The sequence below is a fragment of the Streptopelia decaocto genome (genome assembly GCF_964273445.1).
Source record: "Streptopelia decaocto genome assembly, chromosome: 13".
Classification (NCBI taxonomy): domain Eukaryota; kingdom Metazoa; phylum Chordata; class Aves; order Columbiformes; family Columbidae; genus Streptopelia; species Streptopelia decaocto.
The window spans coordinates 12,711,742-12,725,882 of NC_138668.1; positions in this window are offsets into that span (position 1 = coordinate 12,711,742).

Genomic DNA, 14,141 nt, shown 5'->3' on the forward strand with positions numbered 1-14,141 from the left:
CAAACCCTGATAAAACAATATCCTTCAAGAGCTATATTTGGATGTGGTTTTATTAAATATCTGGATTACAGTTAAGAGGCTTAAATCAGAGGGAGTCTGTAGACAAGTTTACAATTTTGCTAAGAAACTACTCAGTGACTTTGGTTAAAAAGAACTGCAGCTAAGAAGCATCCAACTTCAGAAATTGTTACAAATTTTAGCACTTATCAGTATCTGGCAGTCAAAACGTGAAATGAGCCTAAATCACGTTGCTCCACTCACATATCAAACAACAACAAAAAAAATACAAGAGGTTTTTGTGATTATTTTTAAGGACTTCCAAAACCAAAATCATTCAGGTCCGAGGGGAATCTCTGAATCTCAAAGCAGGGTAAAACCAGGTAGATCTTTGAAACCACCAAGCACAGAAATTCCAAAGCCTCTCTGGGTAGCTTGTTCCAATTCTTTATTATTCTTACAATGATATTTTTTATTTTTTCCATATAGGAAATTAGAATGTTATCTTCAATTTTTGCTAGTCTTTCATTCTTTCACCATATACTTCAGAAAAAAAGCCCAGCTCCATCTTCTTGGTAATTCCTTACATACAGTTCAACAGCTATTAGGTCTTTGCTGAGCCTCCTCCAGAAAAACAAAACCAGTAAAGTGGAACACCAGTTTCCCCTGATCCACTGGCTGTGCTGGAGCAGGTGCAGCCCAGGATGCTGCCAGAACACACAGCTGTCTCACATTCCACCTTCCACCCATAAAAATCCCCAGTTTTCTTCAGCAGAGCTGCTACCCAGCTGGTGCCACTATAGGCTCCAGTCCACTTCAGCTGCAGGAACTTATATTTACCCTGTTAAACTTCATGAGATGCCTGTTCCTCCAGCCTTTCTAGGTCCCCCTGAAAGACAGCCCTTGAGTTCAGTAACTGCACTCCTATTTGGCATCACATGAACTTCATGAGGGTGCAGTCCATCACCTCCTCCAGATTGCTGACAAAGATATTAAACTTAACAGTTGCAAGATAGATGTCTAAGGGCTATGTTCGTATCTGGCTTCCAGGCAGAGTATGAAGCAGAAGTAACAAAGTCAAAGCTGTTTTTTCTCTTCAGTTTTGTTCAACCAATATCACTAACATGCTTCTTTTCTTTTTTTTTTTCTTTGTTAAATAAAGCTTGTTTAATTCAATCATAGATTAATAAATAATACACTCTCTAGGGTCAGTCCAATGTAAGAAGGCACAAATCAATTGCAGCAGAGTCACAGGTGGAACAAATCTGTCACTGTTTTATAGTACAAAATGCAAATGCAGAGACAGTGATAGGAGTAAGTTCTACAGTTTTTTCAAGAGAGATTGCAGTACAGGGGCACACGCTGTTCTCTGTCAATAATGGCTGCCACTATCACAACCCTTACTCAAATGTGCTAATTACATCCTGTTATCAAAGAATGATGCAATTAACCAGGGTCACCATTTCTGCTACACTGCATGCTCTTTTAGTGACATAAAAGAATAAATTTAGATACATTCCTGCTTCTTAAATTTCCAAAATCATGAAATACAAAGGTTACTCCATGCACTGCCATGATTTACAGCTTCTTGCCTGTCTGAGAAACTGCAGATCACCCAGGCCTGTAAATTACAGGATTTAACATTAAGTAAATGTAGCAACTTATCAGATACCTCATAGACATCTTGTGAACTTTTCTTAAATTCAGAAGATGACCTAATTTGGAGGATGTCGTCATCTTTCACAGACAAAGTCATACTGGTACAATTTCTTAGGGTCTTATTTGCGATAAATCACAGTAGCTTCCTTAATTTGAAAATATTTTACATGACAATTTTGCCTTGCTCATTAAGATTGGTTTATTTGTGAAGTTGTCAGGGATATCTGCTACTGGTTCTGACTTTTTTCCTCAGCAGTCTGCCTGGCTTTCATACTCATTAACACTGCAGTCACCCAGACCTTTGTGATACTCAGGATAATTAATTCCCAAACAAGCTTCTTTTATGCATTAAGATGTAAACTTTGAGCTCACAAAACACCTATGGCCCTGAGACCCCACCTCCTGAAATAAATCAGGAAAAACAAACAAACCAACCCACTATCATCACCCCTCAGCCTTCTTTTCCATTAGCACTACTGAACACAATGACTTTTACAAAATTTGTCAACATTTGACAGGCAGATCAAAAACAGTGGCTTGGCGCACACAAATATTTGTGGTAGAAGTATCTGGTACCAAAGATCTCCAGGCACATTGGTAGATACCAAACATACTAGAACACACTGCAAATGCATGGAGTGACAGAAGCATCTGTGCCATTACCGGGCATATTCAGACTTCTGAGTGTGCTCCCACCTTACTATTTTCAAATAAAGCTGAAATAATACAAATTCACTCAGCATCAGGTTCTTCAGCTGACTGAGCAGAACTAAACTTCTCAAAAGCTCTACAGAGCCTGGGATCTGATCTCTGGCTACCTGCATTGCATTATTTAGAACTAGCTCAATCATACAAATCCAAAGATAGAAGTGAAGCAACATACCCAGCATTATGCAATAAGGCAAGTTGATTCTTAAAAATATGGGAAACCATAGGAATACATTAAAAATAAAAAGTATTAATCTGTGTAAAATGCAAGCTCTTTTTCTGTAGTTATATCAACACATTATAATATTAGAGCAAAAGCCTTCGATCGTAAATTGCCACCACTGCTCGAAAAGGCAAGGCCTCCAATGAAGCAAGAAGTCACAGGCTGAGAAATCAATTTGTATCTGCATCATCTTCGACAAGTCACATCATGTCTCTATCCTGCAGGTTACTAGTCCATAATAGCAGAGATGCTCACATAAACCTTAGGACAATATCTCATCTCTTTTAAAAAGCTAGATGTCATCACAGTAACATTACCAGATGCACAAGGCACAGGTTCTCTGCATATTCAGTGCTATATGTTCAAAACAAAAGAAACCAGTCCTGTTCTGAACATATAACTTAAAAGGAAGGACAGATAAAGGATAAGAGAATTAAAATTCTATGATCACAAGTTTACAAAGAGAGTTAAAGCAAGAACATTAAACCTTTTGCCCAAGATGAGACAGACATTTAATGATAGGAGCCTAGTGTTTTCGGAATCCAGCCTAATCCCAGAACACAAAGCATCTTTGATTTCTACTTTGGTTGTTTTTTCCTTCATGCAGAGCTAACATTCCATATTTTTCGTTAAAAGAAATACATTAAACAACCCTTATCACTCTTAAGTCCTACTACTCAGAGATGCACACAGTGGCTAACTACTGTAAACACCATGCAGCAATGACACTTAAAACTAGTGCTCCTGGTTAGTGCATATCATTTCAGTTGTACATTGTTGTTCTAGGGTGAAATACAGTAAGATTAACACTACATATGTTTTCTGAGGTAAAAAAAAGCAACACCAAAAGACAAACCTGCACCTAGCAAAACAAAGCTGAACTCCATTGCTAAGCTCTATCTTCAGGCAGTTACAATACTCCAAGGTATTTTTCCTCCTACTTTTGGACTCAGTTGAATGAATTCCAGCCTCCAGACAGCAGTTGCTTCCAGGAAGAAAATTAACTGGATATGAAGGGAGACCATGGGCTTGGTCAAGGTGCAAGGAGATGCAGTATCTCACAAACCACCAGACTTCACCAAAAGAAAGAAAACACAAGGAATACTAACTCAATATAAATCAGATTTTCTGTATATAAATACCTTGCTTACTTGACCCAACAGCTAAGTGGTTTCTGAAGCATTCACAGAAGCTGCCAAGCCAGGCTCCCTGCTCCACAGTTTTCTGAGGAAGCCCAACACTGAGGCTTTGAGGCACCATGAAATGGCATCTCTGCTGCCCTTCCCAGCCCCAGGGACCTGGGAACTAATCCTTTCTGATGGGCAGCACCTGAGGATTTATTCCCCAAATTGTGCAGCTGCTAAGAGTTTACCCACAGGGGCGGGAGGGCAGCCCAGCTGTGAGGATGGCTGTGAGGCTGGCAAGCCACATCAGCCCCAACCCAGGCCACCTGGGGCAGGAGAAGGGCTTGTAGATCCACAACACCTGTGCATCAGAGCAGCCATTGGGGAGCAGCCACCATGAGGACAGCCACTCCTCAGGTCCACTTGCAGGGCTCAAGGATCCTAAGATACCACTGATAAGCACAAAAAAACCCCTAAGGAACTATAGCAGCCACTCACTGTCTGGAAAAAAACCATGGTCTGAAAGAACAGAAGCATCATCAAGCATTAGCTCCTAGGGGTGAACAACAGAAATTAACAGTGTCTATTGGCTGCTCAAAGTGGTGCTGTCCCACACCCTCTTATGTCTCTATAATATAAAAAGGGACTTAATTTTTATCCAAAATGGAGCTTCTTTCTCTGAGAACTTTCCATGCATATAATTCTCCTTCCCTAAAGAGGCTAAATTCTGCATGAGCTTTCTATGAGATCTTGGACTCTGGCCAGGCCCCACTTCAGGGTCAGTTTGTCCTTCCACCTCTGGAATGGTTGGGTCCCTGCTCTGGGATTGGTTTGTTCTCCTTCTTGGGATGGTTTTGCCCCTTCTGAAATCTAATTCACTTGATACTGATATTATAAATATCCATAAATAATCTATCATAAGAATATCTGCTATTATATTGTTAATAAATTGCATCATTAATGATAAGTTTGTAGCAATCTCTAATAGTTTATACCTACTTGTTACTATTAGATTAATTCTTGCTATACATTTGATGGCTGCTATTATTAACTGCTGCCATACTATGAATTGATACTGTATTATTGATTGCTGATTTGTAATAGCTTATAATTTGTAATAGCTTGAGATATATACTTATTAATCAAAGATATACTGGCTAGTGGTGATTTTGTGGTTGTCTACTTGCTAGTGGTGATTTCTGTGGTACTTGTGGTAATATGCAATAAAGCAGAGAAATTTAGAGATTAAAGCCTCCATGCTCTTGTATATTATGGAATCCTACAAACCCAGTGTCATTCATGATTCTCACACCTCCACAGACTGGGCAACCCTTTAGGTCATGACAGCAAGTCCACAGGTGGGTGAAGAGTGCAATCAGTATAGAAGAGAACACACAAAAAGGCAGCAGAGTAACAATGAAAGAAAACAAAATGTTTACCAAAATAAGTAAAATACAAAGTAAATTGGACCTCTTAGGACCTTATCTTTCCACTGCAGCTAGACACACAGCCATAAGCTAGACTTCTGAAAGACAGTCTGGAATTTTATGCATATATACACACAGCACAATTATTTAAAATTCAGTGCTTCCTGTACTCTCCCAGATAGAGTGAGCACTCTTGAGATGGAAGAAATCAAATCTGAAAGCCCTTCACATAGATAAAAAGTTCCATATATTATTTCAAGCCTACTCTGAATAGCTCTTACTCTTTTTGAACAATTTAACTACCTCAACAGGGTGAAAGAGATTTGAGAGTACTTAGGCAGAATTAGAACAATTATTTGCATTAGGCCACTATAGGAGCTTAGAGCGCTTTAATGGGATAAAGAAGATTTTAAGTGCTATGCACTATAGGACAGTTTAAAATAATGGATCATTTGATAAAGATTTAAACTAAGTTAATGGATACAGTAGCAATTATCTACAGACTGAATTGCTAGAAACAGATTTTGACAATCTTCCTTGCATGAATTGAAGATTTTATTGCTACAGTGTACTGTCCACATTTAACAACTTAGTGAACTTTCTTCCAAAAACAGCATAAAAATCAGTATAGATCCACCTAATACATATAATGTAGCCTAGGTGGTTTCTAGCTTTCTAATCACCTCTACAACGTCAGCATTTTTTAAGTGACACCATTAGCAGGAATCTGCCAATGTTCTTCCTCAGCCAAATTTCATTGTGCAAATCACTTCGGCATGAACAAAGAACAGATGAGAGGAGAAAATTAATTAGTACAACAGCTCATTCTCTCTCCTGCATACACAAAGTAGATGTAACTTGCACACCCAGTTATGAAAGAGTACAGGCAGAATACCTCTTCAGACTACACAGGTCCTTCTCATATCTTCTGAGTATCACTGCCACCTCTTCATGTGTATTCTTACTGCTACGACTGTGTGCACAAGGACACACACTACACAACTCGTGAGTTACAAGTTGCTTAGAGCTGACCAAGATGCCGATCAAAACAGAGCAAGTGAGAAGACTGTTTGCAGCTGAAGTTTCTTTGGCACTGGTGACAGGCTTCTGCAGGATAACATCTTTGTTACCCTCTACACAGATCTAGCGATTAACCTGCTCCTCAATTTTCTCTCTTAATGCTCTCGAAGTCTGATAGGGAAAAGTGCTCTTTCCCACAGGCCAAGGCAGATGAAAGGGCCTAATGTATCCTAATGTATTTATAGAGTTAAAACATACACACACACAAAAAACACCCACAAACGAACAAAAAACAACAAAGCAGATGGTGAACGAGCTTTGTAAAGCATGGAACCTTATACTTTTTTAGGTGCTTACCTCAAGACATTTTACAGGTCTTTGCTTTCAGAAGACACTGAATTCTCCCATCTGCAAGTAGCAATGTATTCATCTTACAAGCACCTACTGTAAATACATTTTTAGGAAGAAATATTTTAATTAGGAATATATTGACTTCCATAGGCTGAACACATTTCAGGAAGGCTAAATAGGTATATTTAAGTCCAAACTTTTGTGATTTGCTAAACATTAATTGATCATTCACAGAGTTTCTAGCTACATTAAGTTCTGTGGTGCAGGGCTGAGTGAGAATCAAATCCTGTAGTTTGAGTGTTAAGAGGTAAGCACAAAACCAACCAGTGCTTCATGAGATGAACAGTTTGGGGAAAGACCTTGACATTTATTCTTACATTAACAACCATAGGATGTGGTTTTAACATGTACCAACTTTGTACACACTTGCATAATATATTTTAAATTTTAGAGAGAAAGCAGCAACTTCATTTGTCAGTTGTCCCATCTGAATCACACTTACTGTGTTACCCAAAACATCAAGCTAGTGTCTCTGCAGTCTGTTTTTAGTGATCATAGCCTAGTGTAGTAATAAATTATGCTCAGATACATTGACTTCCTTCAACAGGGAAACATCACAAAAAATTAACACAAATCTTCAAATTCAAAAAGAATAAAATATGTGACTCATTAAATCTTAATTAACAGTTCACAAAAGGCTGCTTCATGTCATGTGGCATATGCATCTTAATTATCTGACTGTTCAATCACTATTTGCATGAGGGAAAAGGTTTGCAGAGATCTTCAGCTTCTCATTTCTTCTTCCTTCTATTTCTTTCTTCCATTTTTAAAGTAACAGAAACTAGTTCCAGTTTCCTAGTGATTAAGATAGCTGCATTTGAATACTTTTGTTCTGAACTCTTGCAGCGGTTCATATCTAGATGTATTGTGCCCACTTACACAGACAGACAAACCGCTGCCAGATGAGGCAGGCAAGCCCCAAAGAATAAGTCACTTTTGAGCTACCCAAATACATGTTGCTAAAGTTGCAAAAATGCAAAAGTCTCTACAAGCTTCCTTAATATTGCACAAAAGTTCACAACAGGTATGTTTATAGTGTGAGAAATGCAGTTGTGATTTGTGCTAAGATGTTTAATGTTTACACATATAACCGAATGAGGCACGGACTCTGAACCTGGAAAAAGGAAAAGGTGGTTAAGTTCTATGTAAAAAGTTATGAAACTTGTTTATGAAGTTATATTGATAGAGGGAACTAACATTTTTAGGCTTAAGCAACTACATAATAAGGGCCTACTAACAAACTAACACTTGAAGCCACATAATGAATATCTAGTTTAGAGCTGTATGTAACCAATTGTGCTAAGAAAAAAAACAGAACCTCATCAAATGCCGAGATAAGAAGTTTTACAGCACCAGCTGCAACCTTGAGGAGACAAGATAGCCAAGATTTACAGCAAAAAGGGGGCACCAGTCTGGTTTCGGTCAACTTGGCAGCTTAGGTTCCAGCCAATTCATCATAATGAGCCAAAGGTAAAAAGTTCACTGTGACGAAGCTGAAGGAGCCTTCATCCAAAGACCCCCAAAGACCCCTCCTCAAATTCACCCAGTGGCACTGCACAGGTGCAACAGGGGAGGGTCAAGGAGGAGACTACAGAAATGGTTATCTGAGACTCATTTTAATAAGAAACAGGGAAAAGTTATGAATATGTATAGGCATTCCTGGGGTTATTATCAATATGTAATACCTTGCTGTATTTAAGCACACTTCTTATTGTTAGAAGGTGTGCGCGTTGGGCGGAGCAAATCCCCCACACACCCAGTGCCGTTTTGCTTATGCTCTAATGAACACGTGTTTAAGGAATACAATTAAGGAACTGGATTAAACGTTGTTTATCCATAGAAAAAGCGTAAGTTGTTTATTTCAACAGTATATTATTCTATCAACAACTGTTGAGTTTTATTAGACAAGTCTACAGTCATAATTTTCCATAAACAGCAGCAGAAATCCACTTAATAGCATTCTTTACATAGCTTTTACTTGGCATGCCTAAATTTTTGAAAGTATGGAACTTATTCTTTCCTGATTTTACTTACAACAGGAAGTTTAAGCAAGTACTCCAATATAAATAACTGCTTTACCCTCAGACATGTTGCTATAACTACAACATTTAGCAACTAGTGTCAAGAAGAAATTCTTGATTAGCATAGGTTCTTAGTTCAATTTAACTTTTGGATAAGAACTTGACTTCTGTTAACTGGAAATGCTTACAGAATATTTAGGACTCCTTTCCTGCCTAATGCTTATGCAGAGTAAGGAAAGCAATGTGGCCCATGCATCAGTGAGCACATAAATCACCTGGCAGCACACTGAGCATAATTTCCGTGAAACTCCTGATGAAAACTGGACAGTAAGATCAAAGGAAATATCTGCCTCCGATAAGCTTCTCAAGCTTTTGAAGAGAGCAAATCAAGCAGGAACAACCTAGCTGAACACAAATGTATTTTCTTCGACAAATTAAATACTTCCCCCTTCTGCATGGCCTAATACTGCCACATAAAGGGTGTATACATTTAAGAGCTTCTGCTGGACTCAGCTATAATTAAAAGCTCTTCAACACTTATGAGAATTTAACCCAAATTATCCCAGTTTCAACTTCCAAGATACTACTTTCTATTATATCTGGAAGGTTTACCTATCCCACCAGTAAAGCCACCCACCATTACTTATAAATTACAGACAGATTTTATATTGCTCTTAGCTGTATTTAAATGCAGATCTCAAATTAAATATTGTCATCTTGGATAGCTCACTCCTAACAAGACTTCTTGCCTGTTTCAATACTTCAAATAAGATTTTCTGTAAAAAAGCACAAAGGCTGGCCATTTCCCTCTCTGTAACTTCTACTGTGGATGCCCTCTGAGAAAAAAATCATTTTAAGAGAAAATACAGACCTAAAAATCTACATTCACTCACAGAAGTGCAAAACCCACTAAATTTGACAAGAAAATGCACAGGGTTGCAAGGATAAAATTTCGGTCCCTCTGTTCCTTTCACCTCATTTTGCAAAATTCAGATCTAAAATCCCCCCATACTTATTTACCTCCATATAGTATGACAAATTACAGATACTAGCAACAGTGACCAGAGCATTGTGCCCATGTGTACCCACAAGGTATGTTTTCCTTAAAATGGTTTGTTATTTTTCAAAAAATTAGCTATTTGGTGACCCTGAAACAAGACCGCATATGTGATTAACTTGTGCTAATAAAATATTTATGCTAGAAGAACACCACAGCTTAAAGGCCATTGCAAACAAACAAGGGGCTTTAACAGGGGTCCTCAAAAATATAAGCACCAATGACAGCAGAGACCTTGAAAGGGCTGACACAGCACTATAATAAAGGCCCCAAAGGTATAAACACAAATAGCCTGTTCCTACTCACTAGAGAAGCACAACCCTGAGAGCTAAGAAAAGGTGGATTTAAAGATAACAGAGGGAGCAAAGGAAGAAGGAATCCCACATATGTAAAACATACTATAACATGGCTATAACAAATTATTAAAACTTTAAGAGCAAGCAAATGGACTATGCCAGCAAACATTAAACCAGCCTTGTGCAGACCCAGAAGAGAAAAAAGACAAACTCCCCAGCATCGGCTCCACACTCCTGGCCAGTAACCCAGGACAGTGACTACCTGACATCAGGCCCTTTCACATAAGTGAAATTTCTAACTGACATGACACACATACACATGGTTTCCTCTCTAAAATGTGAAGATATCTTTTCATGAAAACACAGTCAACAGCAAGCCAGCCACAAGGGCCTGGATGCAACATATAAATAAAATTGTTTGGTTTTAAACAGTTGAAAAGAAAAACTATTTTAGAGATTATGAGCATGAAAGATTAAATAAACTTAGAATATGGCTGTCTTTGAAATAGTCACTTAGATAAGCTCCAGGTTGTCTATTACAGCTGTTATCAAAACTGAAACCACTATGAACACCAGAACTGGAAACAGGCAACAAAATCCTTAAATTGTTGTAACCGGTACAAGACTTGTTTCTTTTAATTGCAATTTTCAGAAACTTACTCAATTATAATCTGGATTGCTACTGCTATTTTTATCTTTCCTTCTGTCCCTGGCATTGAAGGAGAACACATACACAATACATAACAGAATAACATAACAGAATTAAAGAGCACCTATTGTCATTGCAAAACATTTTTGAGGAAAAGAAATTATTTCTGCAATACAAAACAGGGGCCAGTGATTATGAATAGCATTTCCATTTTGTTTCAACTCCTAGAAACATCACTATTAAACCTACTCCCTCCTGCCCTCCCCATCACGCAAAAAAAATATCTGGAATCCTACTCAAGCCATGTGTCTTTTTACATGACGAAGCAATTAAAGAATTAATGCCTCCCTCCCTCAAGAAAGTAATAAGACTTCAAGTTGTATCACATCTTTCCCCAGCTTGGCTTTTCCTTTAGATCTCATTGATACACTAAATTATACTCAAAAAATTCACTGTTGTTTGAAGAATTGCACAGCTCAAACTCTTTTTAATGAAAAAGTGGTTTATCCCCTTCTGCCTCAAATAGCCAAGTTACAGATGCATAACTAAGACTGAAGAGCTGTATCAGCATTGTGTTATGTCACCAGTGTTGATCACTGATGTAACTGAAGGCACACGAAAAGGGAAAACAAATACAAAAGCTTTCTGTTCTAATCAGCTGCAACTAAAAAATAAACACTGTTATTGCCCCCACATGTCAAAAGATAAAACAATCAATCTGCATCCTAACAGAGTACAGAGACAGTTATGTGCTTATTGTGCTCCAATGAGAGAGTCTTTTCCAGTGACTGTTTCACTGGATAAGGAAAATAACTGCATAGTAAATGTAATCTCTAGCATGATATCTCAACAGGCAAAATTCAATAGGAAGGCTGTTAATAGAGGATATTGGTCTTATAATATGTTTTCTTATTAATTTTTTAATTTCCTAACCTCTTCCCATTTTCCACCCAAGGTAAATCTCATTAAGATGATACTTTCCAAAATGCTAAAAGCATTGTGAGTAACCCAGCACATTCCATTTCTGAACATAAATTGAATCCGAAGAAGTCAAGAAGTGAGAGAAGCACAATTTTGTGCCAAATTAGGTGCAACTCACTGCATCCAGGTAAGAAAAGTGTCAGCATACAAATTTCACATATCTAGAGTCTACATGTAGTACAGAAAAGGATTACATTGTCCTGATATCTTTTTAAACAGTGATTCTTTTTCATGACATCAATTAGTCCCCACTTATTTCCAGTTATGTCACTACTAATACATTTCATACAGCTTATTTCCAGTTATGTCACTAGTGGTACATTTCATACAGCTTATTTCAAATCCCATCAATGCCAAAACCCATTACCTGACACAAATCTGCTGATATTTTTATTTTCTGTGATGTTCATGTTTAGCCCCTTTCACATTTTACTTAAAATCTCTTCTCTTTGAAATGACTGCAGTTCATTCAGTAAAAAACTATGAGGAGAAAAGCAAGGCCATAAAATAAAGGGAAATCATATGCACCCCATACATACACATTTACAGTAAACACAGATACATACAGTTAAAAGTCACAAGTTATTTTCCATTCAAAAAGCAGGAAACCTGTGATGTTTCAAATCCCACCCCATGGTAACTTTTAAAAAAACAGCTATTCTCTTAAAGAGCTCTTGTGAATTGCTCTCTCACATTTGCTTGTGCAGAAACCTAAGGAGGACTAAGGAGGAGAAAGGCTTGTTGTGTCAGGTTTACTTAGTACTGAGCAACTGTCCAAAGCACCTTGCCACTATCCCCCTTTCTGCTGCATCCAAAATTCAGCCCATGTAGGTGCACTTCTATTTTACGAAGCCCAACATCAACAAACGTAAGACTAAAGTGCTGCACATTTCTCCAGATGATGGTACATACAGAGCCTTGCTGGGCTGCAAAATAAACCTCATTATATTGTACAGTCCCCCAGTTGAACTCTCTCTGCTTCCAGGAATGTAAGCAGAAGCAGCAGGTGCCTGAGTATTCAGATCATGTCATCTACCAAGACTTAAAAAGAAAATAATTATCCCCTAGTAATTGAAAACACAAAATGAGGTTTAACATCATGTTCCGATCTTTTCATATCATGCTGTGAGAGGATTAATTTACTGAAAATGGAAAGTGCTTCCAGACTGCTGTACCTGGCCCAATATACCACTCACACTCAGTGCTGATAAGGTGTTTGGGGAACTAAAGACTTCAAACCTGACCTACTTCAGTGCGTACAGGGCTAAGAGTCAGACTTTCCCATTATGAGTACTATACAGCTTTATTCAAGTCATCTGCTCTCACTATGTATGTTAATTATTCTGTGCACTAGGATAATGACCTAAGGCTGTTTAGAAGATGTTTCACATTTGTCTGTAATTGTAGAGGTACTTTTCCAAGTCAACAACATTTCTGTCCTATTAACCAACTGTCAGTGAGCAAATATTTTCCCTTCCCTACAGAAATGCAAGATTATCCCTTAGTTAAGATTCTTGCAAAGCCGTGAATAGGTTTAGACAAGACCATGAGTTTGCCAAAGCTCTAGAGGAGATTCTGCTTTCATTATTTCTTAGACTGAGTAACCTCCCCACCTGGGGCTTCATAAACTAACCTCTTTGTCAGCCTGCAATTCCCTGGGCTTTTCATATCACAGACAATTCTACACAGTCCCTTCTCATGCTCTAGGAAGTATCTTTCTGTCACCTTTGAAGCGACACTTCATGTTTGCTCCCTACTCTTTCCTAGTAGAACTCCAAGTCCCTCCTGTTTCACCAGGTAACCCCAAGTATATGTAGCTGCTCTCAAGAGCAGAAGCAACCTCTCTCTTCTCCAGAAAGTACATGAATTTCTAACCCATTAACCATTCTAATGTAAAAAAAAAAAAAAAAAAAAAAAAGGCATTCAAAACAAATACCATTCATCACCTGAGTAAATCAACAGAAGTTTTGAGGGATTTCATTGGATTATAATTTGTTATGTGATTTTGGTAAATGGAATAAACCTTGACTTGTAATGAGGCATGACTCCTACAAGTCATATACAAAAATAAATACAAAGCTAATACAAAGCTAATTTGACAAGATGCCCTCTTGGTGTTTTGGTTTTATACTTTTAAAGCTTTACAAAGGTTTGGAAGATACATCTCTGCATTTCTTACACACTTTCAGTATCTCCCAAGTCTGCCATTAACTCTTTAAAAATTGTAGCTAATCTTAATATTTCTGATGTTCGGGAAGTTTTTACATTTTCTGAATTCAAATGTTATTGACGAAATGTTTTTCTGACTCTTTAAAAATATTTTCTAGATAGTTTTTCAGGAGTCAGAAAAACATTGTCACTCAAAAGCTGCCAAGTGAAAAAGAATCATAGAATCACAGAATGTCCTGAATTGGAAGGGACCCACGGGGATAATCAAGTCCAACCCCACAGTTCACACCGTGTGTCTGAGGACATTGTCCAGTCTCTCCTTGAACACTGTCAGGCTTGGGGCTGTGACCGCTCCTTGGGGAGCCTGTTCCAGTGCTCCAGCACCTCTGGATGAAGAAC